A 12,959-nucleotide genomic window follows, 5' to 3' on the forward strand; every position below is an offset into this window, starting at 1 on the left:
CCTCAGTGAGCCTGAGGGGATTTAAATCCCCTCTGGTTCACTGAGGACTTTGTTTTATTTGTTAGAACATTCTGCCCTCTCGTTGTGGAATGTTCTAATAGTATTATAGTCCACCATAGCTGGGCTATACCACCCATTAATGGCCTCGTTTGATTCTTATACCCTTCTCAGAGGAATAATCAATAATTCCCACTTCCTATGCATTGCAAGCACTCTCCCGACTTACATTTATAGATGGAGCAAAGGGATTAAGATCGCTAGCGCAAAATGAAATTACTTTAAAGTCTGCGATTAGAGGAAAAAGATCTTTTGATAGTAAAATAAAATCAATTGTACTGCAATGACCCATATCAGTGTAAATTGGTATAACGGGTCAGATATGTAGGCCATATCACTAACAAAAAGCACATAATGTTTAATGATCGACCTATTTAGTGTGTCGCCACAAGAAGTGTGCTTAAAGTGAATTACCTCAAATCCATCAGTATCTTCTTATCCATAGACTGGCTGGACACTATTTTTACACCAATGGATGTTAAAATCCCTGGTCCATAACATATGAAGTGGGCAGATGTATGTCATAAACTATAAACTCCTCGCTGTCTCCCTCTTCCTTCCATCAGCTGTCTCTCCCCCTTCCCTCCACTCCCTGTATTTTTCTCTCCTACCACGTGTGACTGCCAAAATGTCTTCCTTTGTTCCATGGTGCAATGTACCTGATGAATATGTTCCATGATGTAATTAACTGGTGATTATGTTTATACTTCCTCTTTTTATATAAAGTGTCATGATAGCCCTGGCCTAGCCCTTAGCAAACATAACATTTAACTAAAAAAAATAAGTATCAGATTGTATGTTGAACTGCTAGTATATACAGGGGATTTCTCTTCCTTTACATATGTTATGTTCCACCGTTTCCTAGTTCCTCACTTGAGTTTGGTATTACTCCCTTACTTTCATCTAAGAGTTGGTAACAGAAAGTAGATGATTACACTGAATACTAATTTTCCTCAACACGGTTCTTACATTCATGAGGTGACTCTTCACCTTTAGACAGACGATCTGTATTCACAACTGGTAAAAAGGCTGTTTGCTCTACCCACAATATCAATGTTGTCCTGATGAGGATGGGGTCTGAGACTGTGTCAAATACTGAAGAGAGGTCAAGGAGAGGAGGGCTGTCGTGTCTCCTCTGTCAAGTATCATGGGGATGTTGTCTGTGGTGGTGAGGAGTGCTGTTTCTGTACTGTGGCTGGGCCTGTCTCCAAACTGTGTGGCATCAAGGAGCCGGTTGTTGCTGTGGTGGTCGGTGAGACATTGGTTGTTAGTTTCTACTAGACATTGGCTAGGTATAGTAGGAGGGATATGGGTCTGTAGTTGAAGAGCATGGCTTAGTCAGTGGATGGTTTCTTGAGCAGGGGCATGACGGTGGCATATTTCCAGGTGTTTGGGAATGCGGCTGAGTCAATGGAGGAGTGAGGATGGGTGTTAATGCTTCTCTGATCGGTAGGAGTCCTTTGGTGAAGACGTGGTGGGTGCAAGGGTCAGATAGGAACCCCTAATTAATGGTTTTCATGGTAGCAGTCGTTTTGACTGTGGTGGTGGTGGCGGTGGGCCATGAAGTCAGGGTTCATTCTTTGGCTGTGATGGGAAGTTGAGTTGCTATGGTGACTGGGTCTGGTTCAGGGTCACATTTGCCTTTTATGGAGGTGATTTTGTTACAGTAGGGAAAGCAAGCCTCTATCTTCACATTTGTGACTGATCTACAAGATCTTTGCAAACACAGACCATTGCTAAATATCCTTGCATATTGCAAGGAAGAGGGGGAAGCACACTTTTCCTCTCCTTACCTTGAGATTCATCAGGAATTGCAACATTGATGTAAGGAATTGCAAAGATAAATCTGAAAGAGACACGTTAGTGATAGATTCCTTACCTTAGAATATCCCCAGGCGTCAGACTGGATCCGGAAATTTTTGCGTAGCAATACCCCTGCGCGCTGGTAGGCGTCGTCTGCGGCTCCGCGTCCGTCGTCGGCGTCGTGAGCGCCGGGATGACGTCATCGGAGTATATAGACGGCGCCCATGCGCGCTGACGTCAGTTCTTCTTTTTTCCGCGCCAGCTAGCGCAGATCCGGAAGAAGCTCTACCCCCAGTCACTTTTTGACTGAAAACTTTTTTGATCTTTTTGATCCTCTACTTAGTCGAATCTCGACTATCGGTGCCAGGGATGCCCGGGTTCAAGCCTTGCTCGAAGTGCGGCCGACTCATGTCGGTCACGGACCCCCATCGCCGGTGCCTGAAGTGCTTAGGCCTCGACCACGACGATCGAACCTGTGACGACTGCCGGGCCCTGACGTCGAAGGCTAGGCGGGAGCGGTCCCGCAAGCGTCTCGAGCTGAGGCAGTCGGCCCCGCGCCGCTCCAGGTCCCGGTCCCGGTCCCACGGGAGGGCGAGGGACAGGTCGCGAGGTCGGAGTCATCGACGTTCCGGGAGTGGTCACCGATCGTCTGGTTCCAAGTCCTCAGGTAAGAGGTATGAGAGGTCGGAGCGACACCATCGGTCCTCCGACCCGCCCCGTCGCTCGCACGATGCGACCGGGGATTCGGGCGACACCGCCCACGCGGCTCCGCGGGAGTCGCAAGCGTCGCCGCCTGCCCCACACCTTCGGGTCCCTGGGCACGGCGCGTCGCAGGAGGAGGTCGAGAGGTACCTCATGGCCATGAGGGCCCTCCCTCCTCAGTCGGTTCCCGTGGCGCCTTCGGGCCGATCGGCTCCGTCTGGAGGTCCTTCCGGGTCGGGCGCTTCGGCCCCGACGACGTCGGGTGCTTCGGCCCCGGCGCCGCTGGCGACTTCGGTCCCAGCGCCGCGCGACCTCGCTGGGTCCGGCTCCGGATCCGGGACCTCGCCGGTCGACCCTGCGACCTCACCGGCGACGTCCCTTCAGGTGTCGTCCCCGGCAGCCGTAGTGGTTGCCGACCCCAATGCTTCCTACGGTCCGCCTCAGGCGTCGGAGGGGCGCCGATTCCGTCGGCCTTTGGAGAATTCTATCTCCACGAGGAGGCCCTGGCTGTTAATCCTGGTCTCCAGGAGCCGGGTGACGAGGAGCAGTGGGAGGGGTCCGAGGACCCTCTGGCACGTGATTGCCAGTCTCATCAGGACTGGACATATGAGCTTGGGGAGGCCAGTGGTATTGACACATCGCCAGACACTGGATTTACGTTGCCCCCGACTGTGGCTTCGGAGGCGGGTTCTGCTTACAGTGTAGTGTTGACGAAGGCAGCTAAGGCCCTAAACCTTGAGCTCCCCGTCGCGGCCGTGAGGACTAATCTCCTCACTGAGGTACTCAAACAGCAGTCCGGCTCCACGGAGCCCCTTCTGCCGTTCAATGAGGCCTTGTGTGACGTTCTGCTGGGCACTTGGTCCAAGCCCGCCACAGGTCCCCCTGTGGATAGGAACGTGGCCAGACGCTACCGCCCGGCACCGGGCGACCCTTGCTTTTTGTCCACCCACCCCACCCCCGAGAGCCTGGTCATCCAGGCCTCCAACTCCCAGTCCGCATTCCCGTCGGCCCCGCCCGACAGGGAATCCAAGAGATTTGAGCAGTTCGGGAAGAAGGTCTTCTCGTCTGTGAGCCTAGGGCTCCGGTCAGTGAACACCAACTGTCTCTTGGGCCGCTACACCCACACTCTGTGGGACACGGTTGCGGAGGTGCTGCCACAATGCTCTGAGGAGGTCAGGGCTAAACTCAGCCAAACCCTTGCGGACGGCCGGGATGCGGCACGCTTTTCCATCCGGTGTGGGCTGGACACCACGGACTCACTGGGCAGGGCGATGGCAACGACGGTGGCGGTTCGACGCCACGCCTGGTTGAGGTCCGCCAATTTCTCGGCCGATGTCCAGGCCACTCTCCTGGACATGCCGTTTGATGGCCGTCGCCTCTTCGGCGACAAGGCAGACCATGCGCTGGAACGTTTTAAGGACTCCAGGGCCACGGCCAAGTCCTTGGGCCTTGCGGCCCCACGCCAGCAATCGGGTGCCTTTCGCTCCTTTCGTGGCCACGGAAGGGGCGCCCCACCACGGACCGTCAGCCACGCGCCGCAGAATGTTCAGCAACGCGGTGGCGGCCGTGGGAACAGCCGTGGCGGTGGTCGGGGCCAGCGGCGAGGCCAGTCCACACCTCCCTCAGCAGCCCCCGCCTCAAAACCTTCCTAGTCCGAGTTTTCAGGCCCATGTGACGCCTGTGGGAGGCAGGGTTCGCCATCACCTCTCCCACTGGCATACAATCACTTCGGACAGGTGGGTGCTGCAAATTGTCCGAAGGGGTTTCTCCCTCCCCTTCGAGTCTTCCCCTCCATCCATGCCACCTCAATGCCACCGTGTGTCGGGGGATCACTTGCGACTTCTGCAAGAGGAAGTTTCGGCCCTCTTGGCCAAGAGGGCCATCGAGCGCGTTCCTGGGCCAGAAGTAGGATGTGGCTGTTACTCCCACTACTTTCTGGTACCCAAGAAGGGCAAAGGGGGCCTACGCCCTATCTTGGATCTGCGGAACGTCAACGGCTTCCTCCGTACGGAGAAGTTCAAGATGCTCACTTTGGCTCAGGTCCTGGCTGCCCTGGACCCAGGGGACTGGATGGTAGCGTTGGACTTGCAGGACGCCTATTTCCACATCCCCGTCCTGCCGGCCCACCGGCGTTACCTGCGGTTCACGGTAGGCCACGGGTGTTCACGAAGGTGATGGCGGTGGTCGCAGCCCATCTGCGCAGGCAAGGGGTGTCAGTCTTCCCCTACCTCGACGACTGGTTGTTGAAGGCGGGCTCGCCCCAGACAGTCGTCAACCACCTCCAGACTACGGCCGACCTCCTGCACTTGCTGGGGTTCTCCATCAATGTGCCGAAGTCACACCTGTGTCCCTCTCAGAAGCTCCTTTTCATCGGAGCGGTTCTCGACTCGGCGCAGTTTCGGGTTTACCCACCCGAGCAGCGGGTTCGGGATATTCAGGCTCTGATTCCTATCTTCGGGCCGTTATCCCGGGTCTCGGTCAGGTTGACGCTGCGGCTTCTGGGACTGATGGCCTCCTGCATCCTTCTGGTGCGTCACGCCAGGTGGCGGATGCGGGCTCTGCAGTGGGACCTGAAGTTTCAGTGGGCCCAGCATCAGGGCAACCTGTCCGATCATGTCCTGATCTCGGAGGGCACTGCGAAGCAACTGCAGTGGTGGCTCACGGACCGCGACTGGGTCAGTGGCAGACCCCTCTCTCTACCCCAGCCGGAGCACGTAGTTGTGACGGACGCGTCCCTCCAGGGCTGGGGAGGCCACATGGGAGAGGCGGAGATCAGAGGCCTCTGGTCTCCGGCGGAGTCCCGGCTCCACATCAACCTTCTGGAGCTGCGGGCGATTCGTCTTGCACTGAAGGCATTCCTCCCCTCTGTCAGGGGGAGCGTGGTGCAAGTGTTCACCGACAACACCACCGCCATGTGGTACTGCAACAAACAGGGCGGTGTGGGGTCGTGGACCCTTTGCCAGGAGGCTCTGCGCCTCTGGCAGTGGCTGGAACATCAGGGCGTGACTCTGGTGGTTCAACACCTGGCAGGTTCTCTGAATGCCAGGGCGGACGAACTCAGCCGCCGGTGCATGATGGATCACGAATGGCGTCTGAACTCGGACGTGGCGCAAGGTCTCTTTCGACAGTGGGGAGAGCCTTGGTTAGATCTATTCGCCACAGAAGAGAACGCGCAATGTCAGCAGTTCTGCGCGTTGGAGTTTCCAAGGCGGCACTCGCTCGGAGACGCTTTTCGTCGCGAGTGGAGCTGCGGCCTGTTGTACGCCTTTCCGCCTATACCACTTCTGCCCAGAGTGCTGAAGAAGATCAAGCGCGACCGGGCCCAAGTTATCCTTGTGGCTCCGGACTGGGCTCGAAGATACTGGTATCCCGAGCTACTCAGCATGTCAGTCGATCCCCCGATTCGTCTGCCTCTTCGGGAGGACCTTCTGTCGCAGCAGCAGGGGACGGTCCTGCACCCGAACCTGTCCAGTCTCCACCTACAAGCTTGGAGATTGAGCGGCGGCAGTTGAGGCCATTTGACTTGCCTCCCGAAGTCTGTGACATCATTCTGGCAGCCAGGCGTCCCTCCACTAAGTCGGTATACGCCTGCCGGTGGAATAGATTTGTGGCATGGTGCGCAGCAAAGGCTGTGGATCCCCTCTCTGCACCCCTTTCGGAAGTGCTGCTCTTTCTTCTTTCCCTCGCCCAGCAGGGCTCTGCTCTGGGCACTCTTAAAGGGTATCTTTCTGCTCTTTCTGCCTTCTTGAGGCTACCAGATCAGCCTTCTTTGTTCAAGTCCCCTATAGTGAGTAGATTTCTGAAGGGCATCACACACATGTTCCCTCCTGTTCCCTTCGTGATGCCCCAGTGGGACTTGAACCTTGTTCTCACCTATCTGATGTGTGCTCCCTTTGAGCCACTTCATAACTGTCCTCTTCGTCTCCTTACGCTGAAGACGGCCTTCCTGGTTGCCATCACCTCTGCCAGGAGGGTGAGTGAGCTCCAGGCTCTTTCTTCTTCTCCGCCTTTCCTGTCTGTTCATCCTGATAAGGTGGTGTTGCGTACACGACCTTCCTTTCTGCCCAAGGTTGTCACGGCCTTCCACATCGGGCAGTCCATCACCTTGCCCACCTTCTTTCCGCCTCCGCATCCCTCGAAAGAGGAAGAGAGGCTCCACCGTCTGGATCCAAAACGTGCGCTCTCCTACTACCTGGACCGCACTCGCCAATTCCGGGTGGATGACCAACTCTTCGTTGGTTACGTGGGCGCGAAGAAGGGAAAGGCTGTACACAAGAGGACCATCTCCAGGTGGATCATCTTGTGCATCCAAGCATGCTACTCCATGGCGAGGAAGGAGCCCCCGGCTGGATTGCGGGCTCACTCCACTCGGGCCACGGCAACGACAACTGCCCTGGGCCGCGGTGTCCCCCTGCAGGACATCTGTCAGGCAGCCACGTGGGCCTCGCTGCACACGTTCGCAAGACACTACTGCCTGGACAGTCAAGTCCGGAGGGATGGCTTCTTTGGCCGTTCCGTCCTCCAGGACTTTCTGGTGTGATATTGGTTCGCAGACCCACCACCGGGGTTGGTATTGCTGGGGTATCTATTCTAAGGTAAGGAATCTATCACTAACGTGTCTCTTTCAGATGCACAAGTTACTACTTGTGTAACGATATATCTGTAAGAGACATTAGTTAGTGATAGATTCCTTACCGCCCTCCCATCCTCCCCGTTCTGCGAACCGATATTTAGGGTTAAGGTCATCCCCTTTCAGGGCCCTAGTTTCAATGGCACCAGTGTTAGTTCTATCATGGCTCTGCGTATCTGGCGCGGAAAAGCTGTGTTATCAGAACTGACGTCAGCGCGCATGGGCGCCGTCTATATACTCCGATGACGTCATCCCGGCGCTCACGACGCCGACGACGGACGCGGAGCCGCAGACGACGCCTACCAGCGCGCAGGGGTATTGCTACGCAAAAATTTCCGGATCCAGTCTGACGCCTGGGGATATTCTAAGGTAAGGAATCTATCACTAACTAATGTCTCTTACAGATATATCGTTACACAAGTAGTAACTTGTGCTTCTGACTCCTTGTGCAATACATTTGCAATGTTTGGGTTTTTCACTGTACTGCCTGCAACTTTCAGCAGTGCAGGCTTCCCACTGGAAAAAAAATCTTGGAAACCTTGAGTTCATAATTAGTAAAGGTAGAATAATTTAGGTAAGCTTACTGAACTGGACAAAATGTACAATACTGTAGATGGAAAACTTGGAAGGCTAGCTAGCTGGATCAGCATTTTCATAAGTGCTAATCTTTAAAAAGGCACAGATGGAGCTAGAATGTGTTCAGTACAATAAGTTTTCAGTCAGATTGCCAAAGTGGAAATGAGTTTGATAAATTGAATTAATTTCATGTGGTCCATGAAATATTCATTGTCAAAACTTCACCTTAGTAAACTTCAGGGGAATTGTCCAACAAAGAAAAGATGAGTTGCGATTGACTGCCTGTTGATTCACAGTAGTTAATGCCCTGCTATATGACATTTAGACTATTAAGGGTGCATGTGCCTTGATCCTACCATTGAGCCAATAAAAGGTTTTTAGAGAGCGCAGAACACAGCAACACTCCTGCTCCTACAATTGACATGTATGTGATGTACGTATTGGTGTTTGCATTGTACAATCTTACATTGTACAATCTTAGCTTTTGAGCAAAGAGGCCCTGTGTAATAATAGATGGTGTTGGGAGATGATACAGTATCATGTACTTCAATTAGTATGTTACACATTTGAGTTGCAATATTCTGATCCCCACACCAATTTGATACAAGCCCCCAAACAAAGCAACGTCCAACATTGGTTGGCCTGAATCTTTCTGGGTTTGATGGTTTCAAACTATCCTATATATATATAAATAAAGGGCCTCATATATAAGGAATTGGCATAGTGCATTCCTGTCCTTTCCCCCAGCGCTGGCGCACAATTTGGTGCATAGCACCAACATAGGCCCCCTTGCTCCATGGTGTAAGGGTGCCTCCATTGCAGGCAGAATTGTTTTTGTGAGGAAGGAGCACCTTCCTGTACAAAAAACAATCTTAAGAGGCATCTTCCTATTCCCATATGCAGCACACATGGAAAGAGGACGTTACACCTGCTCTGGGGAGGCGTAAGGTTTTGGCACTGCACAAGGTTTAAAGTGATTAAATACATTTTGGCCAGCGTCAAAACCCATGCGTGCTGCATGGGAAAACCCACTGCAATGCCCTTGGTACGCTTCCTTGATGCAGAGTAAGGCAAGGCAGTGACTTGTGCTTCTTTGCCTTACTCCACATCTATGGGGCCATCAAAGCCAGGCAGAGTGGTTTTGCAACGCCTCATAGATATAATCAAGAGGCTTGCACTGCTGAAGTGTCAAAAAAAGTGACGCTCCGACGGTACAATCCTCTCATAAACAAGCCCCAAAGTTCTCCTCTACATCCCACAAAGATGCAGCTGCCTTTGAACTTACTGCATGTTCAACTTGCCAACTACCCAAATGATTACGATCCTCACGTCGAACACCACTATTCACTCCTAAAGGGTTGAGCTGACGCAGGTTGAGGCTATACATAAACCACTGAAATAATTTTAAAAAATGATTTGCAGAAGGTTAGTAGAAGACTGGCAATGTGAAAACTTGGTGATGTGTATTAATTGAAAAATATATGCATATCGGGGTCTAAGACAAATAAAATGTGGTCATTGTAATAGCAGTGGGCAATGGAAAATACTGCTGGAAGTAAGATACTGCCCATTTCGAGAGGTTAAAATACTGCTCTCCAGTCAAACAGCATCTACTATTGACTGTCGGTCATAAAATTACCACGGGTGGTAATTATAATACCACTGACTTTCCGATTATAGGAAAGTGAGCTATCTACAAAATTGTAACATGTCTCAGTGGAAATAACGTAAACACTGAACTGATTTTAGTGTCAACCTCAAAGCCAGCTGCCACAAGATGCATTGTAGACTAGGGGACATATTTATCAGAGGGTTGCCCCTCTTTTGACCCACGCAACAGTGTGCAAAAGAGACGCAACCCTTAAGTTTGTTTTATCAAGCAAAGTAAGGCCGCCTTGCGTGGCCCTGAGTGCCTTGATAAATCCAGAGTAACGCAACCCAGCGCAAATCATTTCATTTCTCTGCCCTGGAAAGGCGTTCCATAGGTGGATCATGGGAGTTAACTCTCATCCATCTATGTATTCTGAAGCATTCCCAGATTTAGCCATATTGGTAGATCTGGGAATGTGTCAGAATGCTATGCCTTCCCAGGGGAGGAGTAACGAGGAGAAATATCTTTGTTTCTCCTTGTTACTTCCTCTTTCTATTTGTGCTGGATTCTGCGGCATGCATAGCAAGAGGAGAATGCCTCAGGGAATAGTTTTTGTGCGGGAAGGTGTCCGTTTCTACACAAAAACAATCATGCTTACAACGTAGGCACCCTTGCACAAGGGTGCCAGGATGCCTGTGTTGGCGCTTGGCGGCACACTGTGCTCATCATACTAAACAGAAATGACCGGTCCTAAATGTGTGTTGCTGTACTAGTAACTGAGAAAACAACAGGACTCGTGCAAAAAGTGAATGAGTTACAAGTGGCTGAGATTTTCCCATCAGCCCACCCTTCTGGCGGAATCTCATCATGTGGGATTTGTTAATCCATCCAACAAGCCGCCCAAACCATCAAATGACGGTGCAGATATGGATGTGAAATAGAAACTCTAACCAGAGTGTTACTCAGAGGGTAATGCTAAAGGTGTGTGGTGCAGTGCTAAAGTGAAGTGAAAATTAAAATTAACGACTTAGACAAAAAATATGTTTAATGAGTATTGTCTAAGTGTCAACGTTAAAACCACGCCGGGTAGCCTAAATATATAACAACACTATGGCGCTGTGCAGGACGGTCAACATGTTTCAGCCAAATGGAAATCTATCCGGCTTTCGTCAGAACCTTGATGATAATGAGCTACTGCAACATAAAAACGTGAAATGTGCAAAAATAGTGTTTTACTATATATGAAATACTTATATCTACCAGGAACCTGGAGCCCCAATGTGCACTGGAAGAAATAAATTTGTCTTTATCCTGTTAAAGAAAACGTACAAAAACAAACACATATTTACATGTATATCCACATATTTACAAAGAAACTGTACAGACAACACACTAGCATAAGTATATTATACTCAGCTTGTTCATGAGCATACTAACTCTATCACAGAAAGAAATAACCTCTCTGTAATACTCACCCCGCGTTGCGTGGGAGACGACCTCACCTCACCCGGCAACCGCTCGGGAATATGAGGCCCCGCTCTAGTGTGTAAAAAAGAAGAAACCATGAGGCATAAATTCCAAAGTTGTGTATGCCCCAGCTAATAGCTCTGACATCTAAACTCTAACAATCTAGATGTGGACGCTGTCCCTATAAACCATGGTCCCAACTACACAGGTATTGGCAAAAGAGAATGCTCCTAGCAGCTACAAAAATTAAACAAAGAGTTGAATGTAAAAAAGGGGGATTATTCATTAGACTCCCATACCCATGATGGGTTTAACTTATTGATAAAAAGCATAGTTAGCACAGGGTCAAAAACTAGACCTTGCTTATTGTGTTCATTTCAAGAGGTATCAGTAGCCCCAAAGAGAAAGGAAGGAAGAACCTTACCTGTCCGTCGGTACCTCTCTCTGTCGTCCGAGAGGAAGTGGAGGTACCGACTGGACTGGCCCCTTCCGTTTTATAGTGGGGCTAATTGAATGATTGACTCCTTTGGTCAGAGAGAGGTACCGACGGACAGGTAAGGTTCTTCATTCCTTTCTCTTTGGGGCTACTGATACCTCTTGAAATGAACACAATAAGCAAGGTCTAGTTTTGAAGTGGCGTAGAGGGAGTAGCATAGAGGGTCGTAGAGTGGAGTAGTGTCGTAGAGTGGCATAGAGAGGATTAGAGCGTCATAGAGTGGAGTGTTGTAGAGTGGCTAGAATGAAGTGGCATAAAGTACAGTGGTGAATAGTAGACTGGCATAGAGTGCACTGTTTTTGAGTAATTGGCATACATTGCAGTGGCGTAGAGTGGTGCAGTGTAGAGTGGTGCAAAACGGAGTGGAGTGGTGTAGAGTAGACTGCAGTGCGTAGTGTGCAATGGCGTAGAGTGCAATGGCGCAGGTAGTGTCATAGAGTGACATAGAGTGGTGAAGAGCGTCAAAGAGTGGAGTGTTGTAGAATGGAGTAAAGTGGCCTAGACTGAAGTGGCATTAAGTACAGTGGTGCAGAGTAGATTGGCATAGAGTGGATTGGTTTTGAGTAAAGTGGTATAGACTGCATTGACGCAGAGTGCATTGGGGCAGTGATGTAGAGTAGCGTGACGCAGATTAGAGGGGTGCGGAGTGATGCAGAGTAGACTGCAGTGGAGTAGAGTGCAGTGGCATAGAGTAGAGTGGCGTAGAGTTTGGGCCATCAGCGCAGTAGTTGTAGCGAGCAGCTGCAGCATGGGTGCCCCAGTTGCCTCATATGTCCTGCGGCTAGGCGGCCTGCCTCATAAATTAACTGATGCGCTTCTGAGCCTCTCAATAGTGAAGATGGGTTGGTCCTCTCGCCTGTTTACCAGCCCAGCATCATCGTCTTTGTTGTAGCACATTATGATGACCAAGTTATAGATAGAGCTACACTACCATTGGGGCTGCAATTACATGTTATGTTCAGTTATGTATGTTTATATACTGGATTTTATGAAAAATATGGTCCACGGCCCAAATGCCATGTCTGTGCTTAGTTAGATTTAAGCAAAATGTTCTATTTAATGTGTTGTGTTGGAAGTTTGTGTGTGTTCCATGCTACTGAAAGTGCTCTTCGCGGCGGCTGTATAGTATATGTGCGCTATATGTGGTGTATGCAAGGTCTGTCCAGTGCATTCTGTTTGATGCTTGCGTGTGTTTTAAACTACTTACAATGCTCTTGGGAGCTGCGTGCCGTCCCGCTATATGGTATTTCTGAGCTATGTGCTATATAAGATTTACCCAGTGTGCGCTATTACATGTCTGCGTGTGATGTACATTATCGAAAAGTGTTGTTGGGTGCTACAGTGCACCACAACAGTCAGCTGTATGCTCTATCTGATGTGCACAGTCAACATACCTTTGTAAACTGGTTACCAAGGCTAAGTTTTTATCTGGTTCCAGTACCCACTGGGCCCCCACTCTGCCTATTCCTTGCATTTGAAATTTACATTTACTGCTGTAGTGTGAGAACGCATTTCAAGAAAAGGAATATAAAGTAGGGTTGTCAAAAGGAAAATGCCAGCCATGTTTTTAAAGAGCCTGAAAAGACATCTTGACACTAAATAGGGTTATAAATAAAAAAGTATGGATTCATTTGTAA

This window comes from Lissotriton vulgaris, chromosome 11 (assembly GCF_964263255.1).
Source record: "Lissotriton vulgaris chromosome 11, aLisVul1.2, whole genome shotgun sequence".
Classification (NCBI taxonomy): Eukaryota; Metazoa; Chordata; class Amphibia; order Caudata; family Salamandridae; genus Lissotriton; species Lissotriton vulgaris.